General features: G+C 43.0%; 1 long non-coding RNA gene across 1 annotated transcript in view; it reads right to left on the bottom strand.

The window, feature by feature from the left end:
* Positions 1 to 1,330: 1,330 nt before the first annotated feature.
* The window catches only part of LOC138450226 (uncharacterized), an 83,076-nt gene continuing 75,050 nt past the window's right edge, over positions 1,331 to 9,356 (bottom strand). The window contains exon 2 of the long non-coding RNA XR_011260182.1: positions 1,331 to 2,075. This is a non-coding gene — a long non-coding RNA (uncharacterized lncRNA). The remainder of the gene's footprint in view (positions 2,076 to 9,356) is intronic.

Here is a 9,356-nt window from a genome sequence, read left to right as displayed (position 1 = left end):
TCACAAGTTGTGTAGTAGGCGTGTGAGTAGTAAGTGTGCTTTTCATCGGAACATGTGCTATAGACATTTGTTGTAGGAGCACATGTTATGCCAGCGCATATCATAAGTGCGTGAGGTAGCAGCATGTGAACGTCTACATGTTGTGTATTAAGCGTGTGCGTATTAGGTGCGCGTGCCGTAAGAGCATGTTAGTGTTTATATATACAATGTTAATGTCAAAAATGGACGGGTAGGGTGTAAATATGAAATGTACATCGATTCTGCTCATGCATTGAATGCCTCCTACAGTGTAAATTTTATGAAAAAAAGTGTACATGTTCGTATTGAAAGAGTGCATTTATTCCATCACTGTAAAACTGACATTTCTGGTCATGCATTGTATAACTCCTAAAGTGTACATTTTCCCATGAAAAGTGTTCGTTTTTAATATTGAAAGTAAATTTATTCCATCACTTTAAAACGGACATCAAAGTCAGCTGTCACTTGCCTTTAATGTCAGTTTTATATGTTAATTGGTTAATGTATAATTTATATAAGAAACAAAAGAGGAGTCAGAGATAATGACCCTGATGAACGTAGTAATACTATTTACCACAGGTGGATTAATCTACCACAGGTGGATTAATCACTGCAGGTTTCTTACACCCGATTAGACTTTTACACAAAATAATCTCAAAATGTATTTATTTTACTGCATACGAAAATCCTTCAAAAACGTACATTAATCACATAGAACAACATATATACAAATACATCACTTTTTCTTTAAAAAAGAAGAAAAAAAAACATCCATTCTGTGTATAGTTCATTATGGGAAACCTTCTCTGCTTCAATCAGTGCACAAAGCATAAACAGTACAGCATTAATTGGTCCTCGAATGATACAATACTGTTGATCCTGCTGTCATTAAGAAATATGTTTGCCACTTTAAATGCAATACATTGTTTGACATATTTTGCACCGACTTCATACACCATTCTACATTTATATGTTTCTGTACACTAACATAATGAACATAGAACATCCATCAGGAGAATAAACATGTTATACATGAGGTATTCTCAAAAAATGAAGTTATCCAATGAGTAGGCGGAAAATGCCATTCTTAACGATTTTTTCTAAAAAATAAGACCATCTTCTTGAAGGAACCTGCAAGTGACACAATAATAGTGTTTTTAGTTTAATTTAATTAGGGAGTACCTTCAGAGTAATGTGAGAATATCCTAAAGTTATGAGTACCTGGTCATCAGTTAAATATTGCAGAGAAACCCCTCAACACTTACAGCAGAAAATGTACAACCCAGTAGGGAAAAAAAAACCAGCACACCTCTTGCAAGGAAAACAAAGTTTTATTTCGACAAAAATAGAAAAGCACAAGCAAAGATTGCTGCTCCCATGGAACATTCTGCAGAGATCAGTATGAACAACACTTAAGGCAGGCAGCGCCATCACTGACGTAAATAACATAATGTGCAAACCCGCGTGGCTGGTTGGTAGAGACTCTATACATAGGCTAACTGCTCAATAAGGGATGCCAGGCTATTGGTCCCAGCCCCTTCTGTCCATCTGCTTCCACGTAGGTTCCTCCTTTCACGCCACTGGTGTGAAGCTACCACTTATTGGCAATTCTGTGAAGAAAAACAATACAGGCTTTATCTCTAACCTGATGTGCAGCTGGTACTGCAGATATGGGGTAAGAGGCCATCACTTCTGACAAACTACAGCTCGGTTCCAGACAAGCTGGCGCCCAACCAAAGTTCCCCACCCTTGTTTTAGCCATGTTATTTTATCCCTCCTGGCATCTCGCAGCACAAATCACGCGACCTATAGTGAAGGTGACTGATACCCGTTTTCAGATCTTTTCTGATTGATTGGGGGGGTCTAACAGTTTTATGGTTGTAGTCTGGAACGAGCTGGTATCTTCGAATGCTGGTGTTCTTGGGGCTGGAGCTTTCGGATGCTATTACTTAGAACTGGGATAGGGATAGGTTGGAGGCTCTTTTCGTACTTGTCGTGAGATCGCTTTTCACAGTGAGCTCTCACCCCCCCTTGTGGCCTTGCAGGGTGCATTCCTTCTGGGATACGAAAAAAGATAAATACTTTATTCGGTTTTCACTCTTTACATGAAATAAAACATACTCATCAATACAAAATTCAAAGAGGTCACTGTTAACCCAGAGTAAAATACGGTACAATTCATAGTGCAAACAAAGATATGTTAAAATGTGCAATAACATTTCTTAAAAGCTTAGAATGTTCTAACCATACATTTGAAAGCCTCAGTTATATACTCTGATAAATGGTTGATAAAACAGGCATAAACACAGGACAAAACAAAATTCATAGCATTCGTAATAGGTCTAATATTATTGATACTAAAATGGCTCCTCAGCCATAGGGGTCTCAAATCCAAAATGCTTCGACAAATAAATAGAAAATGAATTAGATCCTCATCCGCCCGCTTCCACGGATACATAACTTCGTGTTAAACTGCCATGTCATCCGGGCCCTCGGTGGTAAAACATTCAGATGCAACATTGCTATGGTACATCTTTGCACTGCAGAGCGAATTACACTGAATGAGAAATTCTCAGTTAATGCGACAAGCCCTTGACAAGTGATCGAGTGAGCATGGATTTTCCATGCCATTTATCACCAAGTCAAATTCTCTCCTTCTGGCATTCATAGACAAATAGCATTTTGTAATCTGGCCACCCCTTAGATCATAAAGGACAATATACCCCATTTACTGTACAAGACGGAACACTTCTCATACCAGGGGCATTTGCTAATTCTTCCCTCACATTGACAATATTGATGTGGACCACCGGGGCAGAATGTAATTTACAATAATACTCTAAAAACCTGCATTTGGCATGGACACCCATATTTGGCACAGCAGACAACACTAAGGCAGACCCCAGCGTGCTGGACGACATGCCAAGCAGTTTTCTCAGGCAAATATGTAAGATACGATCCAAGGAGGTGCAACTCGCACTCCCCCAGATATCGATATCGTACAATATGCACCTGAATGCATATTTCAAATCTGAACCCATCTAACTTTTGATATCATCTCCTAATCCCTCCCAGGATTGTCCCAAGGCAATTTTCAACTGATGTTAGATATGAGGACCATGAACAGTTGCTTGAGAACGCAAATCCAAGGTAGCAATATGAATCAGCAAGTTAGGTTGACATTGTCTATGCGCCAGTTATAGTTATTCTCTTTTTTTTTAACCAAAACAACAATCTTTTTTTTTCAGAATTAATTTTAGACCGTTGTCCTCAAAATAATCTGATGCATAATTCAGACTGCTAGCAAGCCCCTTTGGGGTCAATCTAGTGATATAGTATCACCTGCGTAAAGAAGGGTAGGGTATCTTACCCCATTCAAAGAGGGAGAAAATGGGCCTGGTAAATATGAGGCACACAAAAAGTCTAATAGGAAAATTATAAACAATAGCAGAGCCAATGGGTAACCCTGGCGCACATCTTTATTGTTGGAGAAGCTGCTTGACTGTTCTCCTCTTGGATGGTCTCTTGAAGAGGCACTGGTGTCAGAGTGCAGCTAGACAATCAGTTGTAATAGTGAGACGGGAACTCCCACTCTCTGGAGTTTATTCTAGAGAAGAGAGCGATCAATAGAATCAAAGGCTTTGTCAAGATCCAAGAAACCTACATATAATACGCCCCTTCTAATCTTCACATATTTGCCTATAAAGGTTGAAAACACAAAAACATGATCAGATGTCGAGAGTTCCTTTCTGAATCCAGCCTAATAGCTGTGAAGTAGGTTGTTCTCTGCAGTCCAAGTCTCTAACCTGGCCCGGAGACAGTTGATATACATTTTTGACATACTGTCTAATAATGAGAGGGCGGTAGCAATGGGGATCCAGCCGCAGGCCCTTTTGGAAAATAGTTTTACTTGGACTCAGAGTAGGAATGGGGGCTAGTCATTGACAAAGCAATTGAATTAAAAAGAGTGCTACCAGGACCGGTGACTACCATTCTGGGAACCACTTACATACCTGTGGTCTAATGCCATCCGGACCTGGTGCCTTACCGATCTTGGTTCCGGATATAGCACACTTCCCCTCTTCATTTGAAAAAAATAAGACCCGTATGCACGTTTGTCGGCAGAGTAAGTTCTATACCATCTTCAAACAAGGCCCTAAAATGCTAGGTCCATTCACGGTCTGATATAGGACAACCATATACTGGAGATCATCCCGGAATCCACGAAACACCAGATTCCGGAAGCCCTTTATATCTTTATCAAGTATAGATGACTACAATCTTTCCCACTGAACTTCATAAAACAGTTTTCTCTTAAGCCTCAGGAATTATTTTATAACCACACCTGGCCATGTGCCTGGTCCCAGCGGTACCATTTCTTGATCTAGAAGCTAACCGTAGGGCAAAACCATGGAGCATAATTTTGTTGCCCCGCCTGCCTTCCTACACAGTCGGCTAGCATGGAATTGCCAGAGTGCCTACACCTTTCAGAAATAAAGGTCACCAATTTCACACCTGCTAATACATTAGCCACAGCATCCTCTGCTGATGTCTGACAAAACATTGCCTCTTGCGAACTGTGCACTATTTAGGATCTCCGCCAATTTTTCTTTCGATAGTTTTCCAGCGGTCTGAGGGTATGTTATCACATGAGGCAATGGGGTTTTAACAGGAAGTCCCAACTACATATTCCAAACTAGAATTAGAGTATCATGATCGCTTTCCGGGTGGGGACAAAACACAAAAAAAAATGTTCCGCCCTCCAAAAGGAAGAGCAATCAACCAGACACAATCAACCAGACAGTCGATTAGAGAATGGATGTACGTGATTATTTGAAATAAAAACATTTCAAAGACGAAAATGTTGAATTCCAAATGTTCATATTCGAAATAAGTACCCCATAGACAAATGGCCTTTACAGATCCTGCTACCCTAACCCCTTACTTACCTTTTTTGCGGCACACTTCGCTGTGTGCTGCCGACTCCCTGCAGCACAGTTCCCTTCTGTGGATGGCGTGATCCGGAGCTGCAGGGTCCTTTTTGTTAAAAACCTTGCTGTTTTCGATGCAGGGTTAACCCCCGCCACCCTCGATTCCATTGTATCAAACAAGGGTGCGGGCGACACCCTGCTTCCCTTGTTCGCTATAATGAAAACTGAATTGGTTGAAATGTTCGCCATTTACGGCTGCATGTAATTTTAGTACAGCCGAAATCCGATCATTTCAAACCATTCGTTTTTTTTTTTTTTAAACTATATTTTTGTGCAATACCTTAGAGAACGACTGCCGGCCTGACCGAAGGTGAATGTCACCCATAGACCTCCCGTTTAATTTTACCAAGGAAGTGGCATTTAAAAAAGAAGCAAATAAAATGCCACGTGGATCACCCTGCACCATAGGCATCCCCCATGCAGCTTCTAAAGGCAGCCTTTATCGCGATCCCCAGATCTGGCAGATTAGCATTAAAGTCACCAGCCATGACCATGCTTGACTCAAATTTGCACAGTAAAAAAAAGCTGCCAATCATCCGTTGGGTGATAGAATATTTTTTGAATGCTCCTTAGGGTGGAGGTAGATATTCCCAATACGTAGGAATAAGAGTGGGGACCCACCCCCGATAAGACAAACCAGAGTGGCAAGGCCCTTACACAACTTGCCCACACCCTCCCGGGTAGCCGGACAGATCGTTACCCAATAGTCCAGAAAGTATTTCATCAACAGAGAGTCATCGCACAGCCATGTCTCTTGAAGACATATATAGCCAGTCGGAATCTTCCAATTTATTAGCCACCCCTGCCACATTCTAGCTCAGGAGTCCAACAGCAGGTAGTTGAGAGTTAAACAGATCTTAATCCCTACGCGATCCTCTTTGATAAACTTTGCGGCGCAGGCTGTTTATACTAGTACTAAAATCAATATCATTGGCGTTTCCCAGGCTGCTCAGTCTATGAATGATGTGGCCCGCTACTAAAGAGACCCCATTGGCATGGTGTGTTGTGCAAAACTGTATACTGGCTCCTTAGCCTGGCTCGAAATATTACCCACTGAAAAAAGTGGCCAAGCCAGTCTAAGGTCCAGTTCTTCCCTGATCAGGTCCATGATAAAGCCATCCACTGAGCTGGAATGAGCAGAAGTGCCTGATCTTACCAATATAGAGCCAGCATCGGATTTTGCCAAACCATTGCTGCCATACCAGGAGTCTTGAAGATGGCACGTTGAGTTCCTTACGTCCTTCTATACCTCAATACCTTTGTCTGCCAAAACACCTTGCGCATGATCGAAGAGGGCAGTTTGCGAAAGGAAAATAAAAAAAAATAAAAAAATAAAACACATTTCAGCACTTGCAGTACATATCAGAGAATTTGTACGCTTTGAAACAATCTGAAAGATATGTCATTCACTCCAAGAGCTTCAGTCAGAGCTTTAATCAGCATTTGCTTATATGAGTTCTTTTTTCTGTGTTCAACCCTTAAAACATAGTATTACGTTATTCTCTATCCAACCCATCAGTGTATTAGTAGTAAGATGCAGAGTCAGATTTCAACACTTGCTGAGGGATCGCTAAGTATGTTCCTGGATTTGCATGCTTCTTCTCCGATTCTGTCCTGGGAACTGCCGAGGACAGAGAGTCAGCGGAGGGATGAGGGGGAACACTCCTTTGTGCAGCTTGATCCAGGACAGGGCTCCCATCTTCCTTAGAGGCAATGATTTGACCAAAACAAACAGTGTGTTGGAAAGGCAACAGAGAAATTGCATTTTTATTTAAATTAGTCATTGGAATATCCCTCCCCATACTGGAGACTGACATGGCAATCGGCTGCCTTTGGAAACCCTCCATCAAGTTAGTCAATGAATCAATTATGTCTACATATTTGTCCATGCAAGCGATATCTTTTGATATTTGCTCAGTCAGTGATAGTATAGAAAGACTCATCACATGGTAGGCGTTCGTCAAACGATTCACACAGTCAACCAAAAAGCTAGAATTACACAAGATTCTTTCTGGGCCACAGACGCTTGGAGAGTCCATCAGCTCATCATGCATCTCCTGTGCTGATGGCATGAACTGGGCTTCAAAGTTATCTGTGAACACATCCTGATGATTCGAGTGACCCCCCGCATACTGCCGCCAGTCAGGTCAGCACCCATTAGAAGCTGAACATGTACCGAAGGCATAAAGACGAGAGTAGCAGCACCATTGACAGAGACCCGTTCCAGTATTTCCAAGAAATTATCCACAAGAACACTAGAAATAGTGAGGATAGCAGGGAACGATATCTTGGCTGTGCCGGTATCTGAGGCACAAAGAACAGACTATGGGTGCTGCAATTAGATCTATGGGTGATGCACCACTGTCTGCCATATTCATGCACTGACCCTCATCTGGGGGCAGCAGATCTTCGTAATCTGATCCAGCACTGGACACATTGATATTGGCATTAACAAAGCCACTGGATTGCCTGCGCACACAGATCTCATAATGCAATAATTTCTGGCCTCCAGGACCCCAAGAGTGGCTCTGTCTGACCTCAAGGCTGGATTGCAAAGAGGGTTGCAGAGGAGGCGCTGAAGAGATTGGGACATTTAGATAATTAGGAGCAGCAGCCACACTCAAAGAGCACCCCCTACATTCTTCTGTAGCATGGAATATTCTTTCGTCACATGAGGCAGGAGAGCAGAATGTGGGTGGAAATATTTGGCAGCTGGGTAGAGTCGACCCACCCATGGATTCTGATTTGGGAGGCATTATGTAGGGACTAAGCTTCCCCTGGATCCTGAGCTGAATGCTTGGAATGTTGGAATGAGTGACACAGAACTCAGCCTGAGAGAATGTTGATGTATGAATGTATTCTGTGAGAGAGTTGGAGATGAAGACACCGGAGAGAGAGGATGCCGGTGCATGTTGCCTTAAGCTCAAAATGTATTTGACTTGACAAACTGCATGATATACAGGACCTGTAATAAAGAAGCGACTGATACTTCAGAAGATGTCAGAGTCATCTTTGGAGAACCCAAACTTTTTACACATTACTTCAGGCATACTTACAGGGCTGTTTGTGCACAGTGCAAAAATAGGCAGCTGAGGAACCCGAGGGGGTGAGGGTCCTAGCCAAGCTACAGGTTGTCTTGCTTCGTAAAGCCCATTTAATTGTGGACTGCTTTAGAGAATCATTACTATTCCTTTTCAAACCTACGGCATTACTGATGCTGGCACACTTTTTACTTCTGTCGGATAGTAGAGCCCTCCTTGGTGTGGGAACACTTACTTTGCCCATTTTAACAGCTTGTTTTGGCTTAAAAGTGTAGCCTAATGGGGATACAGAGGTGCCAAACATACACTCTGGTAAATCAAATGAAGGCAGGATAGAGCCTGTCCCCCCTGAACCTCCCTGCACTTACAAGGCTCACTCTACTGGGCAAAAGACCTAGCACAGTTAACTGAAAAGGAAGTTACAGAACAATTTCCATTTTTGCTTTCCCTACACACTGGCTGGCCAAAAATATGATAGGATCCGTTTGGAGGGGGTTTTATATTAGCGGGAAGATCAACAGCGGTATTTTACTTCCCTGCTAAACCCCAGGTAAACCACATTAGGACCACTTTGTATTCTGCTTGTGACCTAATCAGGGGGCGGACAATCCAATGAATGCGGCACAGCTGGCTCAGTGTGGGGCTCAACTAAGTGCTCACCATAATGCTCACAGAAAGGAGCAGAGAGACAGGTAGAAAGCCCTCTTGTGGGCTTGTCTCCACTTTAGGTGCAGCAGCTGCACACCATCTCGTGGCCTCCAACACCTGCACCGCTCCTGAACGCCAGTCACAAGTGGTGGTAGCAGTCTCAGTCTCAATTGGCGCTGCTGCAATCATGCCATCCTCTCCACTCACCACCAACTCGCCTTGCAGCTTACTGTGACTGCAACGACTAGAGGAAAGCACTGTGTGGAGTCAAGCCGCACCGTGCAGGGTTCTGCAATAGAATCAGAGTACGGCCGTTTCCGACGGCCAAGCCAAGGAAAAACGAAAAGTTGGCAACACCTATGAATCTCTGCTGTTCTGGCCTTTCTCACTATTGCCCAAGCTACAATCTATTACGACCTGCATACACTTTATTTCGATGTGTGAGATTCGGACCTACGGCCTTGGCTTTAATGCAAAACTAGGCCTTGATTCCAATACGGCTGCTAATATTTAAGATGTCGTTTGATTCCACATGTATACCAGGGCAAAGATGTGCACCCCCTTCCCACACTATGGCCTCGAGCAACATCTCCTTCCCCCTGCAACCTTCCCTATCCCCTACTGCATCTTCACCGGCCTCGGTTTCATCCGAAAGTGC

This window comes from Ambystoma mexicanum, chromosome 1p, assembly GCF_040938575.1.
Source record: "Ambystoma mexicanum isolate Mex_15411 chromosome 1p, UKY_AmexF1_1, whole genome shotgun sequence".
Lineage (NCBI taxonomy): Eukaryota > Metazoa > Chordata > Amphibia > Caudata > Ambystomatidae > Ambystoma > Ambystoma mexicanum.
The sequence above is the reverse complement of the archived record's forward strand: the minus strand, read 5'-3'. Positions and strand labels throughout refer to the sequence as shown.